Source organism: Eleutherodactylus coqui, chromosome 1 (assembly GCF_035609145.1).
Source record: "Eleutherodactylus coqui strain aEleCoq1 chromosome 1, aEleCoq1.hap1, whole genome shotgun sequence".
Taxonomy (NCBI): Eukaryota; Metazoa; Chordata; class Amphibia; order Anura; family Eleutherodactylidae; genus Eleutherodactylus; species Eleutherodactylus coqui.
Genome location: NC_089837.1, coordinates 508315374 through 508334032, shown reverse-complemented (window position 1 = coordinate 508334032; position 18659 = coordinate 508315374).

Genomic DNA, 18659 nt, shown 5'->3' with positions numbered 1-18659 from the left:
CATTTATTACCACCCTCTGCTTTCTATCGTTGAGCCAATTTTTTACCCACTTACACACGTTTTCGCCCAGTCCGAGCTGACTCATTTTGTATATTAGCCTATTATGTGGCTATGATGTCCTGTTATTTCTAACCAACCACCATCTTTCTCTTAAACCACTACTGAGAGAATTTGAGCTTTTCAGTCAAATCTCTAATTTTAAACTTAATATTTCAAAATCAGAACTCCTCAATATAAATATTGATAAAACAACGTGGGCCCTGCTATCCAAAAAATCCACGTTTAAAAACACTTGCTCCCACATAACATACCTAGGAACCAAAATTTCCCCAGACCTATCCGAAATATACAAACTAATAGAGATAAGCGAACGTACTCGTCCGAGCTTGATGCTCGCTCGAGTATTAGGGTACTCGAGACGAGCACCACGCGGTACTCGAGTCAATTCAATTTCCTTCCCTGCATGTTTTGCGCCATTTTCTGGCCAATAGACATGCAGGGAAGGCATTACAACTTCCTCCTATGACGTTCCAGCCCTATCCCACCCCCCTGCAGTGAGTGGCTGGTGAGATCAAGTGACCGCCGAGTATTTAAATCAGTCCTCAGACACACGCTGGCAGAGATTAGGGAGGGTGCTGCTGGTGCTATAGTTAGTGTGTTGGCGTGTTCAAGAACCCCAACGGTCCTTCTTAGGGCCACATCTTACCGTGTGCATTACTGTTGTGGCTGCGGGGAGCAGTTTTCCACCAATTTTGTTTTTCATCTTGGGCTCTGCAGACTATTGCGTTCTCAGTCTGCAGCCATACAGAGTATAGGGGAAGTACTGATGAGGCAGAGACAGTGCTAGTGTAGAATCCTATCAACAAGTACCCCAAAAAAGCTCCTGCTTACGGCTACCTGTCACCGTGTGCATTACTGTTCTGGATGCTTTGAGTTCTAGTGGCTCACTATTAGCCAGCTTGGTCTTTCTGCAGGCAAGCGTAGAATTTTTTCGGCCAACAGTGTGCGTTACATAACCGCTGTGACCCTCCAAGTGCAGGCCGATAATTGCCTTATTTTTTACACCGCTGTGTGCATCCCGTCAACTTCACGCACAGCGTACGGCCACAGCCACTGATAGAGGGAAAGACATATACATGCTATCTAGGCTGCTGTTTTTTTTAAAAAAAACTGAAAAAAAAATCCTCCTTACGGCTACCTGTCACCGTGTACATTACTGTTCTGGCTGCTGTGACTTGCAGTGGCTCACTATTAGCCAGCTTGGCCTTTCTGCAGGCAAGAGTATAATTTTTTTCGGCCTACAGTGTGCGTTACAGTACCGCTGTGATCCTGCAAGTGCAGGCCAATAAGTGCCTAATTTTTTACACCGCTGTGTGCGTTCCGTCAACTTCACGCACAGCGTACGGTCACAGCTGCTGATAGAGGGAAAAACATATACATGCTATCTAGGCTGCTGTTTTTTTTTTAAAAAAAAACTAAAAAAAAAAATCCTGCTTAGGGCTACCTGTCACCGTTTGCATTACTGTTCTGGCTGCTGTGACTTGTAGTTGCTCAATATTAACCAGCTTGGCCTTTCTGCAGGCAAGCGTATAATTTTTTCGGCCTACAGTGTGCGTTACAGTACCGCTGTGATCGTGCAAGTTTTTACATCGCTGTGTGCGTCCCGTCAACTTCACGCACAGCGTACGGCCACAGCCGCTGATAGTGGGAAAGACATATACACGCTGTCTAGGCTGTTGGCTCTTTCAAAAAGAAAAGCTGAAAAAAATCCTCCTTAGGCCTGCCTGTCACCGTGTGCAGTTTTCTGCGTGGCTGCTGGGGGTTGTAGTGGCTCACTATTAGCCAGCTAGGCCTTGCTGCAGGCCAGTGTATAATTTTTTCGGCCTACAGTGTGCGTTACAGTACCGCTGTTAGCCTCCAAGTGCAGGCCAATAATTGCCTAATTTTTTACACCACTCTGTGTCTGTGGTATTCGAAAACACCATGCTGAGGGGTAGGGGTAGGCCTAGAGGACGTGGCCGTGGACGTGGGAGAGGATGCAGAGGTCCAAGTGAGGGTGTGGGCACAGGCCGAGTTCCTGGTCCAGGTGAATCGCAGCCGGCTGCAGCGGGATTAGGAGAGAGGCAAGTTTCTGGGGTCCCCAGCTTCATATCACAATTTTGTGGTCCACGTGGTGGACCTTTATTACAAACAGAGCAGTGTGAGCAGGTCCTGTCGTGGATGGCAGACAATGTATCGACCACCCAGTTTTCGATGCCGTCCACTGCTGCAACTCTGAATCCTCTGGCTGCTGCTCCTCCTTCCTCCCAGCCTCCTCACTCCATGAAAATGACACATTCTGATGAGCAGGCAGACTCCCAGGAACTGTTCTCGGCCCCCTGCCTCGATTGGGACGAAATGGTTCCTCTCCCACCTGAGGAGTTTGTCGTGACCGATGCCCAACCATTGGAAAGTTCCCGGGGTCCAGTTGATGAGGCTGGGGACTTACGGCAACTGTCTCAAGAGCTTTCAGTGGGTGAGGAGATCGATGATGATGAGACACAATTGTCTATCCGTGAGGTAGTAGTAAGGGCAGTAAGTCCGAGGGAGGAGCGCACAGAGGATTCGGAGGAAGAACCGCTGGATGATGAGGTGACTGACCCCACCTGGTTCTCTCTGGCAAGTGCAGCAGCAGGACAGGTTGGAAGAGGCAGTGGGGTGGGCAGGGTTAGAGGCAGGGCAAGAGCGAAGACTCCCCCAACAGTTTCACAAAGCACCCGCTCGCGCCAAGCCACCCTGCAGAGGCCTAGGTCTTCAAAGGTGTGGATGTTTTTCAGTGAGAGCATGGACAACTGACGAACAGTGGTGTGCAACCTGTGTCGCGCCAAGATCAGCCGGGGAGCCACCAGTACCAGCCTCGCCACCACCAGCATGCGCAGGCATATGATGGCCAAGCACCCCACAAGGAGAGACAAAGGCCATTCACCGCCTCCAGGTCGCACCACTGCCTCTCCCCCTGTGCCCCAACCTGCCACTCAGATCCCACCCCGATTTCAGGACACAGGCACGAGCGCCTCACGGCCTGCACCCACACCGTCACCTCTGCTGTCCTCGGCCCCATCAAGCAATGTCTCTCAGCACGCCGTCCAGCTGTTGCTAGCGCAAGCGCAAATATGCCACCACACATTCGCACGCTCAAGCTTTAAACGTGCTCATTGCCAAATTGATCAGGCTGGAGATGCTGCCGTACAGGCTTGTGGAAACAGAGGCTTTCAAAAACATGATGCGGCGGCGGTCCCACGCTACTCGGTCCCCAGTCGCCTCTATTTTTCCCGGTGTGCCATCCCAGCCCTACACCAGCACGTCTCCCGCAACATCAATTATGCCCTCACCAACGCAGTTACTGGGAAGGTCCACTTAACCACGGACACGTGGACAAGTACTGGCGGGCAGGGACACTATATCTCCCTGACGGCACATTGGGTGAATTTGGTGGAGGCTGGGACCGAGTCAGAGCCTGGGACCGCGCACGTCCTACCCACACCCAGAATTGCGTGTCCTTCCTCGGTTCTGGTATCTGCTGCAGTCTATGCGACCTCCTCTAAACCCTCTCCCTCCTCCTCCTATGCAACCTCTACCTCTCAATTAAGAAATGTGAGCAGCGTGTCGCCAGCAGTCGGTGTCGCGCTGTGCGGCAGCACAGCGGTGGGCAAGCGTCAGCAGGCCATGCTGAAACTACTCAGCCTAGGTGACAAGAGGCACACGGTTCCCGAGCTGTTGCAGGGTCTGTCTGAGCAGACCGACTTCTGGCTTTCGCCGCTGAGCCTGCAACCGGGCATGGTCGTGTGTGACAACGGCCGTAACCTGGTGGCGGCTCTGCAGCTCGGCAGCCTTACACACGTGCCATGCCTGGCCCACATCTTCAATCTGGTGGTTCAGCGGTTTCTGAAAAACTACCTGTACTTGTCAGACCTGCTCGGCAAGGTGCACCGCGTCTGCGCACATTTCCGCAAGTCCACCACGGACGCTGCAAACCTGCAACATCGGTTTAATCTGCCAGAGCACCGGCTGCTGTGCGACGTGCCCACACAGTGGAATTCTACGCTCCACATATTGGCCAGGCTGTATGAGCAGCGTAGAGCAATAGTGGAATACCAACTCCAACATGGGCCGCATAGTGGGAGTCAGCCTCCCCAATTCTTTACCGAGGAGTGGGCCTGGATAGCAGACATCTGCCAGGTCCTCGGAAACTTTGAGGAGTCTACCTAGATGGTGAGCGGCGATGCTGCAATCATTAGCGTCACCATTCCTCTGCTATGCCTGCTGAGAAATTCGCTGCAAAGCATAAAGGCTAAAGCTTTGCAGTCGGAACAGGAGACAGGGGAAGAGAGTATGTCGCTTGATAGTCAGAGCACCCTCATGTCTATATCTCAGCGCGTTTTGGAGGAGGAGCAGGAGGAGGAGGAGGGGGGAAAGAGACAGCTGGGCCCACTGTAGAGGGTACCCATGCTGCTTGCCTCCCATCTGTTCAGCATGTATGTCGTGGATTACTGGGTGTACACCCTTCTCGACCCCTGGTATAAGGAGAACCTTTCCACTCTCATTCCTGAAGAGGAAAGGGGTTCAAGAGAGATGCAATACCACAGGGCTCTGGTGAACAAACTGATAGTAAACTTCCCATCTGACAGCGCTAGAGGCAGAAGGCGCAGATCTGAGGGCCAAGTAGCAGGGGAGGCGCGGAGATCAGGCAGCATGTTCAGTGCAGGCAGGGGAACACTGTCCAAGGCCTTTACCAGCTTTATGGCTCCCCAGCAAGACTGTGTCACCACTCCCCAGTCAAGGCTGAGTCGGAGGGAGCACTGTAAAAAGATGGAGAAGGAGTACGCAGCCGATTGCACCACCGTCCTCCGTGATGCCTCTGCTCCATACAACTATTGGGTGATAAAAGCTAGACACATGGCACGAACTTGCGCTGTATGCCCTGGAGGTGCTGGCTTGCCCTGCCGCTAGCGTCTTGTCAGAGAGGGTGTTTAGTGCAGCTGGGGGAATCATCACGGACAAGCGTACCCGCATGTCAACTGACAGTGCCAACATGCTTACACTCATAAAGATGAACAAAGGCTGGATTTCCCCAGACTTCTCTTCTACACCGGCGGAGAGCAGCGGAACCTAAAGATTCTTTTCGCTGCAAACGCAGATAAGAGCACTCTTCTCTGTCACCGGTAAAATGGGGCATTTAGCTTTGCCAATCTGTCTCTGACATTAGTCCTCCTCCTGCCACTCCTCCTCCAGAAACAACATGTCATCACGCTGGCCAATTTTTCTGCGGCCCAAAAGGCTTATCTACATCTATCAATTTTTTTTAAGTTTCAAAAGTATTGAGACTGTAACATGAACCAATTTTTTAGACAGGCCTGCCACCAGGCTCTGTTACAAATTAAGCAACAGTGAGCTGTATCTTTAAAAAAAATGTCTATGAGTTTCACCTGCCCTCTTGGTTGATAAATTTTTCAGAGGTACACTTATACTCTTGGTACACTAATTTTTGGGGCCCACGCCTACACTCTTATCCAACTAATTTTACCGGCCTTCGCCTACGCTCATGGTATTCCAATGTTTCAGAGGTTGGCCTATACTATTACTACAGAAATTTTACTGGGGTCTGCCTGCCTATACTTCTGCTACAAGAAAGTTACAGGGGTCTGCCTATACTGCTGCCACTTACATGTTACAGGGGTCTGCCTCTACTGCTGCCACTTGAATGTTACAGGAGTCTGCCTATACTTCTGCTACAAGAATGTTACTGGGGTCTGTCTATACTTCTGCCACGTAAATGTTACATGGGGTCTGCATATACTGCTGCTACACAAATGTTACAGGGGTCTGGCAATACTGCAGCTACATAAATGTTACAGGGGTCTGCCTATACTGCTGCTAATGAAATGTTACTGGGGTCTGTCTATACTGTTACTACAGAAATGTTAATGGGGTCTCCCTAGACTTCTGCAACACAAATGATACTGGTGTCAGCTTATACCTTTGCTACAGGAATATTACAGGGTTCTGTGTATACTATGGGTGCACTGAGTCTTTCCATCGTGGTATTCTACCTATCTGGCCCGAAAAACAACCCAGACTGACTAGGGCATGGCGTGTGGGCAGCAGCCAACATGTATTTCCTCTCACGCACTGCAGCTATCCGGGGCACTGCAATGGGATTTCCTTCTGTACCGTCTGTGTGTTCCTGCTAGCCACCCATGCTGCGGGTGCACACAGACTTGCCATAGCGGAGTTGTACCTGCCTGGCACTTTTAAAGAAACCACGAATGTCTAGGGCATGGCATGTGGGCCGCAGCCAACATGTATTTCCTCTCACGCACCGCAGCTATCCGGGGCACTGCAATGGGATTTCCTTCTGTACCGTCTGTGTGTTCCTGCTAGCCACCCATGTTGCGGGTGCACACAGACTTGCCATAGTGGAGTTGTACCTGCCTGGCACTTTTAAAGAAACCACGAATGTCTAGGGCATGGCATGTGGGCCGCAGCCAACATGTATTTCCTTTCACGCAACCGCAGCTATCCGGGGCACTGCAATGGGATTTCCTTCTGTACCGTCTGTGTGTTCCTGCTAGCCACCCATGCTGCGGGTGCACACAGACTTGTCATAGCGGAGTTGTACCTGCCTGGCACTGTTAAAAAAACAACGAATGTCTAGGGCATGGCGTGTGGGCCGCAGCCAACATGTATTTCCTCTCACGCAACCGCAACTATCCGGGGCACTGCAAAGGGATTTCTTTCTGTACCGTCTGTGGGTTCCTGGGGGGCCACCCATGCTGTGGGTGCATACAGACTTCCCATTGAGGTGTTTTACACTGAGCCCGAATTACTGCGCTAACTCATCTCTCCGGCGGTAAACTCTGGGCCGGACTCGAACCGAGCTATGTTAATAGCTGCCTCTGATTGAAAAGTGAAGAAATGTTTTATGTTCCTAAAAATGGCATCAATGTAGACTAGGGCTCATCCTGCAAAAAATAAGCCCTCCTAGCGCTCCGTTGATGGGAGAAGAGCAATGTTCTATCTCTTGTGATGCAGCGACACAAAAGCAAATCTTTAAAAAATATATTGTTTTAGTGCACACAAATAGCAAAACATAAACTACACAAACTTGGTATCGCTGGAATCCTGCGGACCCCGAGAATAAGGTTATCACATTGTTTATTCTGCATGCTGAATGACGTAACAATGAAATACAAAAACCAATGGAGGAATGTCCTTTTATCTAATAGTGCTGTAAGCCTGTACAGAGCCCTCCATGTACTTGTGGCAGTGGCCCCTATACAAGCTCTATTAGTGGTTGTTCAGCAGTATTTTGCCCCTGTTACGTCCCCTGCTACAGTATTTTCCTCCTGCATGCTGGGAATTGGTCTTTGCACCAACGTACCAAACTGGGCCACATCCTGAAGGGGTTAAGAATAATTTACATGAGCCCCATAGCTCTCTGGCAGATTACACAAAATCTGCATGTTTATTAGTACAAGCATTGTATTTTAGTGAAAACTCACTTTTAATAACTCCCTCTTATAAGCCACGGAGGTGGACCACCCGAGCCTCGAGTAATGCAGCATTTCATCACAGCCCTCCAGCTTTCCAGCACCTCTCACGGGCTGACATCGGTGATAGAGATGAGCGAACGTTTTCGTCCGAGCTTGATATTCGTGCGAATATTAGGGTGTTCGGGATGTTCGTTATTCGTAACGAACACCATGCGGTATTCGGGTTACTTTCACTTGCTTCCCTGAGACGTTAGCGTGCTTTTCTGGCCAATTGAAAGACAGGGAAGGCATTACAACTTCCCCCTGTGACGTTCAAGCCCTATACCACCCCCCTGCTGTGAGTGGCTGGGAAGATCAGATGTCACCCGAATATAAAAGTCGGCCCCTCCCGCGGCTCGCCTCAGATGTCTTGTGAGTTAGATGAGGGACAGTGCTGCTGGTACCGGAGCTGCTGTAGGGAGAGAAATAGCAGTTAGTGTAGGCTTCAAGAACCCCAAAGGTCCTTATTAGGGCCAGTAATACCTGTGTGTTGGCTGCTGTTAGCAGTGACTTTTTTTTTTTTTTTCTCAAAATCGCCTCTGCAGAGCGTTGCACCCGGCATTAGGGACAGAAGTGTTGGATAGGCAGGGAGAGTGTTAGGAGTGAGTGTAGCCTTCAAGAACCTCAACGGTCCTTTCTAGGGCCATATTTAACCGTGTGCAGTACTGTGCTGGCTGCTGTTAGCAGTGCTGCATATTTTTTTTTTCCTCAAAATCGCCTCTGCAGAGCATTGCACCCTCCATTGATACTACAGGGAAAGAATTGTGTAGGCAGGGCCACAACACAGTTATTATTCATTGAATATACGCAGTGGGTCCTTTTGGTGTAAAAAAAGGGAAAAGAAATCTATTTGTCCTGCCTCTGTCCGTCCTAAGGGCTGTGGACACGTGTGAGCTGCGTGTACAACGTTAAAAAATCAGACGCACCCAGCTACGGTTTACTGCTGGCTTCGCCATTTGCTTTCCTTAATTGGGAAAAAAATACCTGCTCTGCCACAGTTAACTCTGCTACCCTCAAGTTCTGTGACACATTAGCAGGGCCACAGCACAGTTATTAAACTTCTCATGTTCATTGAATATACGCAGTGGGTCCTTTTGGTGTAAAAAAAGGGAAAAGAAATCTATTTGTCCTGCCTCTGTCCATCCTAAGGGCTGTGGACACGTGTGAGCTGCGTGTACAACGTTAAAAAATCAGACGCACCCAGCTACGGTTTACTGCTGGCTTCGCCATTTGCTTTCCTTAATTGGGAAAAAAATACCTGCTCTGCCAGAGTTAATAACTCTGCTACCCTCAAGTTCTGTGACACATTAGCAGGGCCACAGCACAGTTATTAAACTTAGATTATTCATTCACTAGAGGCAGTGGGGCGTTTCGTTTTCAAAAAAGGGAAAAAATTATATTTGGCCTGCAGTCTTGCGCCAATTTATTTCCTGCCTGTGAAATCAAATCACTGGTAATACAGCATGCTGAGGGGTAGGGGTAGGCCTAGAGGACGTGGACGCGGCCGAGGACGCGGAGGGCCAAGTCAGGGTGTGGGCACAGGCCGAACTCCTGTTCTAGGTGTATCGCAGCCGGCTGCTGCGCGATTAGTAGACAGGCACGTTTCTGGCGTCCCGACAGTCATCGCACAATTCATGGGTCCACGCGGGAGACGGTTATTAGAAAATGAGCAGTGTGAGCAGGTCCTGTCGTGGATGGCAGAAAGTGCTTCGAGCAAACTATCGTCCAGCCACAGTTCTGCGCCGTCCACTGCTGCAAATCCGAATCCTCTGTCTGCTGCTCCTCCTTCCTCCCAGCCTCCTCACTCCACTACAATGACACATGCTCAGGAGCGGGAACACTCCCAGGAACTGTTCTCGGGCCCCTGCTCAGATTGGGCAGCAGTGGTTCCTCTCCCACCAGAGGAGTTTAACGTCACTGATGCCCAAACATTCGAAAGTTCCCAGGGTCCGGGGGAAGAGGCTGGGGACTTCCGCCAACTGTCTCAAGAACTTTCTGTGGGTGAGGAGGACGATGACGATGAGACACAGTTGTCTTGCAGTGAGGTAGTAGTAAGGGCAGTAAGTCCGAGGGAGCAGCGCACAGGACAGGTCTTCAGAGGGGGAGGCACGGGCAGCAGCAGGGCAGGTTGCAAGAGGCAGTGCGGTGGCCAGGGGTAGAGGCAGGGCCAGACCGAATAATCCACCAAGTGTTTCCCAAAGCGCCCCCTCGCGCCATGCCACCCTGCAGAGGCCGAGGTGCTCTAAGGTCTGGCAGTTTTTCACAGAGACGCCTGACGACCGACGAACAGTGGTGTGCAACCTTTGTCGCGCAAAGCTCAGCCGGGGAGCCAACACCAACAGCCTCACCACCACCAGCATGCGCAGACATATGATGGCCAAGCACCCCACAAGGTGGGACGAAGGCCGTTCACCGCCTCCGGTTTGCACCCCTGCCTCTCCCCCTGTGCCCCAACCTGCCACTGAGATCCAACCCCCCTCTCAGGACACGGGCACTACCGCCTCATGGCCTGCACCCACACCCTCACCTCCGCTGTCCTCGGCCCCATCCACCAGTGTAGTTCAGCGCACCGTCCAGCCGTCGCTTGCGCAACTGTTGGAGCGCAAGCGCAAGTACGCCGCCACGCACCCGCACGCTCAAACGTTAACCGTCCGCATAGCAAAATTCATCAGCCTTGAGATGCTGCCGTATAGGGTTGTGGAAACGGAGTCCTTCAAAAGTATCATGGAGGCGGCGGCGCCGCGCTACTCAGTTCCCAGTCGCCACTACTTTTCCCGATGTGCCGTCCCAGCCCTGCACGACCACGTCTCCCGCAACATTGTACGCGCCCTCACCAATGCGGTTAGTGGCAAGGTCCACTTAACTACGGACACGTGGACAAGCACAGGCGGCCAGGGCCACTACATCTCCCTGACGGCAAATTGGGTGAATTAAGTGGAGGCTGGGACAGAGTCAGAGCCTGGGACCGCTCACGTCCTACCCACCCCCAGAATTGCGGGCCACAGCTCGGTGGTGGTATCTGCGGAGGTGTATGCTTCCTCCACTAAAGCACCCTCCTCCTCCTCCTCCTCCTCCTCCTCCTCCTCCGCAACCTCTGTCTCGCAATTAAGATGTGTTAGCAGCAGCATGTCGCCAGCAGTCGGTGTCGCGCGGTGTGGCAGCACAGCGGTGGGCAAGCGTCAGCATTCCGTGCTGAAACTACTCAGCTTAGGAGATAAGAGGCACACGGCCCACGAACTGCTGCAGGGTCTGACTCGGCAGACCGACCGCTGGCTTGCGCCGCTGAGCCTCCAACCGGGCATGGTCGTGTGTGACAACGGCCGTAACCTGGTGGCGGCTCTGCAGCTCGGCAGCCTCACGCACGTGCCATGCCTGGCCCACGTCTTTAATTTGGTGGTTCAGCGCTTTCTGAAAAGCTACCCACGCTTGTCAGACCTGCTCGTAAAGGCGCGCCGGCTCTGCGCACATTTCCGCAAGTCCCACACGGACGCTGCCACCCTGCGCACCCTGCAACATCGCTTTAAGCTGCCTGTGCACCGACTGCTGTGCGACGTGCCCACACGGTGGAACTCTACGCTCCACATGTTGGCCAGGCTCTATGAACAGCGTAGAGCTATAGTCGAATTCCAACTCCAACATGGGCGGCACAGTGGGAGTCAGCCTCCTCAATTCTTTTCAGAAGAGTGGGCCTGGTTGGCAGACATCTGCCATGTCCTTGGAAACTTTGATCAGTCTACCCAGGTGGTGAGCGGCGATGCTACAATCATTAGCGTCACCATTCCTCTGCTATGCATCTTGAGAAATTCCCTGCAAAGCATAAAGGCAGCTGCTTTGCGCTCGGAAACGGGGGCGGGGGAAGACAGTATGCCGCTGGATAGTCAGGGCACCCTCCTGTCTATTTCTCAGCGCGTACAGGAGGAGGAGGAGGAGCATGAGGAGGATGAGGAGGAGGGGGAAGAGACAGCTTGACCCGCTGCTGACGGTACACCGGCTGATTGCCTGTCATCCTTTCAGCGTGTATGGCCTGAGGAGGAGGAGGAGGAGGAGGAGGATCCTGCAAGTGATCTTCCTAGTGAAGACAGCCATGTGTTGCGTACAGGTACCCTGGCACACATGGCTGACTTCATGTTAGGATGCCTTTCTCGTGACCCTCGCGTTGCACGCATTCTGGCCACAACGGATTACTGGGTGTACACACTGCTCGACCCACGCTATAAGGAGAACCTGCCGCTCTCATTCCCGAAGAGGAAAGGGGTTCGAGAGTGTTGCTATACCACAGGACCCTTGCGGACAAGCTGATGGTAAAATTCCCAGCCGACAGCGCTAGTGGCAGAAGGCGCAGTACCGAGGGCAAGGTAGCAGGGGAGGTGCGGAGATCGAGCAGCATGTACATCCCAGGCAGTGCAACAGTCTTTAAGGCCCTGGACAGCTTTATGGCTCCCCACCAAGACTGTGTCACCGCTCCCCAGTCAAGGCTGAGTCGGCGGGAGCACTGTAAAAGGATGGTGAGGGAGTACGTAGCCGATCGCACGACCGTCCTCCTTAACGCCTCTGCCACCTACAACTACTGGGTGTCGAAGCTGGACACGTGGCCTGAACTAGCGCTGTATGCCCTGGAGGTGCTTGCTTGTCCTGCGGCTAGCGTCTTGTCGGAGAGGGTGTTTAGTGCGGCTGGGGGAATCATCACAGATAAGCGTACCCGCTTGTCAACCGACAGTGCCGACAGGCTAACACTCATCAAGATGAACAAAGCCTGGATTTCCCCAGACTTCTCTTCTCCACCAGCGGACAGCAAGGATACGTAAGCAATACGTAGGCTGCACCCGCGGATGGAAGCTACGTTCTCTCTCACCATCCAAAACGGGGACATTTCTGCTTCATCAATCTGTGTCTAATATTCCCCCTCCTCCTCCTGCTCCTCCTCCTGAAACCTCACGTAATCACGCTGAACGGGCAATTTTTCTTAGGGCCACAAGGCTCACTCAAATAATTTTTCTGAACAATTTTTAAAAGTTTCAATGCGCTTAAAAGCGTTGGAACTTTAACTTGAACCAATTTTTCGTTAAACTGGGCTGCCTCCAGGCCTAGTTACCACTTAAGCCACATTAACCAAAGCGATTAATGGGTTTCACCTGCCCTCTTGGCTGGCCATGGCCAATTTTTTGGATGTACATTAGTACTGTTGATACAGCAATTTTTGTGGGCCCTCGCCTACAGTGTAATCAAATTAATTTTTAGCCCACCTGCATTACAGCTGACGTTACCTCAGCTGTGTTGGGCAATGCAATGGGATATTTTTATGTACCGCCGGTGGGTTCCAGGGAGCCACCCATGCTGTAGGTGCACACGGAGTGTAACCTACATGTGTCCACTTGTAAAGAACCCCAGTCTGACTGGGGCATGCAGTGTGGGCCGAAGACCACCTGCATTAAGCACGACATTACTACCTCAGCTGTGTTGGGCAATGCAATGGGATATTTTTATGTACCGCCGGTGGCTTCCTGGCACCCACCCATGCTGTGGGTCCACAGGGAGTTGTAAATGCATCTGTTTCCACTTGTAAAGAACCCCAGTCAGACTGGGGCATGCAGTGTGGGCCGAAGCCCACCTGCATTAAGCACGACATTACTACCTCAGCTGTGTTGGGCAATGCAATGGGATATATTTATGTACCGCCGGTGGCTTCCTGGCACCCACCCATGCTGTGGGTCCACAGGGAGTTGTAAATGCATCTGTTTCCACTTGTAAAGAACCCCAGTCTGACTGGGGCATGCAGTGTGGGCCGAAGCCCACCTGCATTAAGCACGACATTACTACCTCAGCTGTGTTGGGCAATGCAATGGGATATTTTTATGTACCGCCGGTGGGTTCCAGGGAGCCACCCATGCTGTCGGTCCACAGGGACTTCACAATAAGGGGTTGTACCTGCCTGTGTCTATGAATTAAAAAGCCCGGTCTGACTGGGGCATGCAGACACCTTGACAGAATGAATAGTGTGTGGCACATAGGTTCCCCATTGCTATGCCCACGTGTGCAGCTCCTGATGGCGGTGGCACAGGATTCTATTTCTCATTGCTTCTGTACAGCATTGTGGGCTATCGCCCCGCCCCTTTTAAAGAGGGTCGCTGCCTAGCCGTGCCAACCCTCTGCAGTGTGTGCCTGCGGTTCCTCCTCATGGCAGACGCACTTATAAATAGACATGAGTGTGGCGTGGCATGAGTGCAGCTGAAGGCTGCGCAGGGACAACTTGGTGTGCACTGTGGACACTGGGTCGTGCGGGGGGGTTGGTCAGCATGTAACCCAGGAGAAGTGGCAGTGGAGTGTCATGCAGGCAGTGATTGTGCTTTGTTGGAGGTAGTGTGGTGCTTAGCTAAGGTATGCATTGCTAATGAGGGCTTTTCAGAAGTAAAAGTTGTTGGGAGGGGGGGGGGGGCACTCTTGCCGGTATTGTGGCTTAATAGTGGGACCTGTGAACTTGAGATGCAGCCCAACATTTAGCCCCTCGCCTGCCCTATCCGTTGCTGTGTCGTTCCCATCACTTTCTTGAATTGCCCAGATTTTCACACAAGAAAACCTTAGCGAGCATCGGCGAAATACAAAAATGCTCCGGTCGCCCATTGACTTCAATGGGGTTCGTTATTCGAAACGAACCCTCGAACATCGCGGGAAGTTCGTTTCGAATAACGAACACCCGAGCATTTTGGTGTTCGCTCATCTTTAATCGGTGATGAAATTCCAGGCTGCGTGACTCAGGGACTCAGACAGCTGAGAAAATCGTGCGAGATTTGTGCGTTGTGAGACGCACAAATATGAAACCCATTCTTACACATTATTAAAGACTAGCTGATATACCCACTGTTGTAGCTTGTCAGTCACGACAGCATTATGACATGGTGGCATCAACACAGGTCAAGATCTGTCACCTTGTTATGCAGGACAAGGGTTAATGCACCATGTGCAGAGACTGCTGGTGCTGCCTGTCTTTGTTGCATGGATGCATGCTGGATTAGTCATGCCTGGAATTAGGGTGGAGATGTGGTTTTCCATTCACTCTGCCAGTTCCCAGAGGCTATATATTCTCACCCCTCCCTTTGCTCAGTTCTTCTTAATCTGTTCCATAGTGGAGACCCTAGAGTTTAGAGCTCTTCTGTGCTGGGTGTATTTCTACTTGCAGATAAGTTGTTGTGGGTTCCTTTTCAGATGCATTTCTCCTTTTAATTTCCATTTTGCTTTGGCGTTCGGTTCATCTCTCCAGGGGTCATTTCAGGGACAGTCATGGCCCAGGATGAAGATCGTGGGCCGTCTCTAATGAGACGAATACTCCGCTTCTAGGCAGGGACCTTTCACCCCCCCCCCCCCCCTGCTAGGTTAGGGTCAAGCTTCCTCCTCCCTGGAGTGGTGCTACCGCTCAGCATGGCATGGTGTGCAGCTAGTTCCTACAGTGTGTACGTTCCCTGTTGCCATGCTGAGTGTTGTACTCTAGTGTTGCACAGACTTGTCATCTGGGTTACGTTTTTCAGTTGTTGTGCGCACTGTTCTTCGGTGCATATCTACCTACTACAGTAGTTGTGAACATCATCCTGCATCCGTGCTGAATGTGGTGCTTGTGAGCCGCACGGACGTGACACCCGGGCCTCACCCGAGTTAATTTGATACAGGTGTTTGCACGGAAAGTTTTGCCAATACTTTTGCACTTAGCATTGGATTTTTGAGTTGTGACCCCTTTACTTTTCCTATTTAGGACCTAAAGAATGCTCCTGCCAAATTTCATGTTTGTACAACATCGGGAAGTTAGAGAATTAGATTTAGTACATTACACAGGGGCGTCAATGCTTTTGCACTTAGCATTGAATTTTTGAGTTCTGACTTCTTTACTTTTCCTTTTTAGGACGTAAAGAATGCACCTGCCAAATTTCAAGTTTGTACGACATTGGTAAGTTAGAGAACTAGTGGCCAGTCAGTCAGTCAGTCAGTCAGGGACTTAGTGAGTGAGGGCTTTCACCTATTTAGATAGATAGATAGATAGATATGGCAAAAGGTGTTTTTTTTTAACTTTTATTACCTTTCAGAATTAGTAAAACTTTATAAAACTTTTTTTTACATTTTTCTTTAGTCCTCATAGGGGACAAGAACTTGCAATACTTTGATTTCTCCTGTAGTATTGTGTAATGCCATAGCATTATATTATTTTGCAATCAAACAGGCATTCTATTAAGCCATGCCACAGGCGTGGCTTGATAGACACTCTGCAATGGCTGCCCAAGGCCCCAGCTGCCATGACAACCGCATGGCAACCTGCAATCTCATCACAGGGGCCTGTACTAGAGATGAGCGAGCACCAAAATTAAATCAGTTACCTTTTCTTTCACCGCTCCAATGACTGGATTAGCCAGGAAAAAGTTCCACAGGTCCAACCTGGCGCAGTTGCAATTCCCCCGGGACATAGGCTTCGGCCAACAGCTTCAGCAATCGTAGGCATGAAGCGGACTTCGATGCTAGCACAGCATTGAACGTCTCATTAATGGAGTAACGCTCCTCTTCTTTGGCCCAAACCAGTGTATCAGATAACTGTGGTAACACGAGAGCAAATACATGATGCCCAGTGCTGATCCCCTGACCCCAAGCAGGAGGAGGAGGTGGCCTTACAAGGCCAAGAAACCATGACCAGGACCCACTGTAGCCTGTGTGGGAAGTATGTGAGCAGGCCCTTGGTATGGCTTGGTTCAAGCAAACACACTGTGGTACCCAAGGTGCCGCGAGTTACATAGCAATGGGCAATCCGGGTCCCCTCACACTATTCATTCTGTGTTGGTGTCGGATAGCTCAATCGACACCACAAGGGGAAAGCCATCTGGACTCTGCACCCTACCCAAGTCAGCCTGTGACTTTGTGCCTGACAGGTGAAACACCGCAATGGGAAGTCTTTGTGCACCCACAGCATAGGCGAGCAGAAGGAACCAAAAGAAAGTAATAAACATGAAGAAATGACAGTGCTGTGGGAGATATCCCATATGTATTTTCTGTATTTTTGTCAACTGTGAAGATGCTATGTTGTGTTTCCGGTCTGAAACTCTGGGTGAAGTGAACATCACCCCCCCCCCCCCACCTCCACAAGAATTTAAGGAGCAGTGCCTATTGTCCCAATACTGGTCAAACCGGTTCTAACTGGCAAAAAGCTATCTAGGATTGTCTTTATCTTGGTCAAGCAGAGAGGAGAAACAGGATGTTCTTCTCATGAGACCAAATTCAAGAATGAACTGAGCGTGCTCACTGAAGTTCCTCCCAGATGGATGACATCACAAGCTACCTCACAAATACCTCCCTCTGAGAACGACCAATAGGCTCGCTAACTACTGTAACTGTATTCCTAAATTACTTCACTTCCTGTGTTGAAACTTATTTAAGTTTTACGCACGCTTAATAAAGGGAGACTCTTTTGGGAACACATGATGTAGGCCGTGTGGTCTTTGAAAGGCTCTCCAGGCCTGTACACATATTATTTAATTTGGAACACACGGTATATCTATAATAGCGAATTTTGCGCTAACAGTGCCCAGACATGGCAGACTTTCACTCCGCCGAGGACATAGGGCACTGCACACACCCTCAGCAAACGCGGGCATAGAGCAGACTCCGATGCTAGTACAGCTGTGCATGTCTCATGAAGGCAGTAACGCTCCTCTTCAGTGGCCCAAGCGAGTTTCACAGACAGCTGTGGTAACACGAGAGAAAATACATATTGGCCTCGGCCCACAATTCATGCCCTAGTCAGTGAGTGTTTTGGGGCCAGATAGGTAAAACACTGCGATGGGAAGTCTGCGTGCACCCATAGTATAAACAGACCCCTATAACATTCCAGTAGAAAAGGTATAAGCAGACCCCAGTAACATTTCGGTTGCAGTAGTATAGGCGGACCCCAGTACCATTTCTTTAGTAGAAGTATAGGCAGACCCCTGTAACATTTTGGTAGCATAAGTATAGGCAGACCCGTCTAACTTTTCGGTAGCAGGAGTAAAGGCAGACCCCAGTAGTACCATTTCTGTACAAGTACAGGCAGACCCCTGTAACATTTATGGAGCAGCAGTATAGGCAGACCCCAGTAACATTCCCGTGGCAGAAGTATAGGCAGACCCCAGTAACATTTATGGAGCAGCAGTATAGGCAGACCCCAGCACCATTTCTGCAGTAGAAGTATAGGCAGACCCCTGAAACATTTAAGTGGCAGCAGTATAGGCAGACCTCTGTTACATTTATGGAGCAGCAGTATAGGCAGACCCCTGTAACATGTACGAGGCGGAAGTATAGGCAGACCCCAGTAACAATCTTGTAGAAGAAGTATAGGCAGTCTGACCCCAGTAAAATTTCTGTAGTAATAGTATTGGCCAAACCCTGAAACATTGGGGTACCATGAGCGTAGGCGAAGGCCGTAAAAATTAGTTGGATAAGAGTGTAGGTGTGGGCCCAAAAAATAAGTGTACCAAGAGTACAAGTGTACCTCTGAAAAATTTATCAACCAAGAGGGCAGGTGAAAGCCATAAATATTTTTTGAAAGATACAGCTTGCTGGTGCTTAATTTGTAACAGAGCCTGGAGGCATGTTGAAAAAATTGGTTCATGTTATAAATTATCAATACTTTTGAAACTTTGAAAAATTGTAAAAACATTGCTAGATGAGCCTTTTGGGCTGCAGAGCAAATTGGCCGTTCAGCGCAATGACATGTTTCTGGAGAAGGAGGAGTAGCAGGAGGAGGACTTCTTATGTCAGAGACAGATTGACAAAGCTAAATGCCCCGTTTATCTGGTGATAGAGAAGAGTGCTTTTATCTGCGTCCGCCTTTATGCTTTGCAGCGAACTTCTCAGCAGGCATAGCAGAGGAATGGTGACGCTAATGATTGCAGCATCGCCGCTCACCATCTAGGTAGACTCCTAAAAGTTTCCGAGGACCTGGCAGATGTCTGCCATCCAGGCTCACTCCTTGGTAAAGAATTGGGGAGGCTTACTCCCACTACGCGGCCCATGTTGGAGTTGGTATTCTACTATTGCTCTTCCGGTCGGTGGAATGCTTCAGCAAGGAATAATGGAATAGGC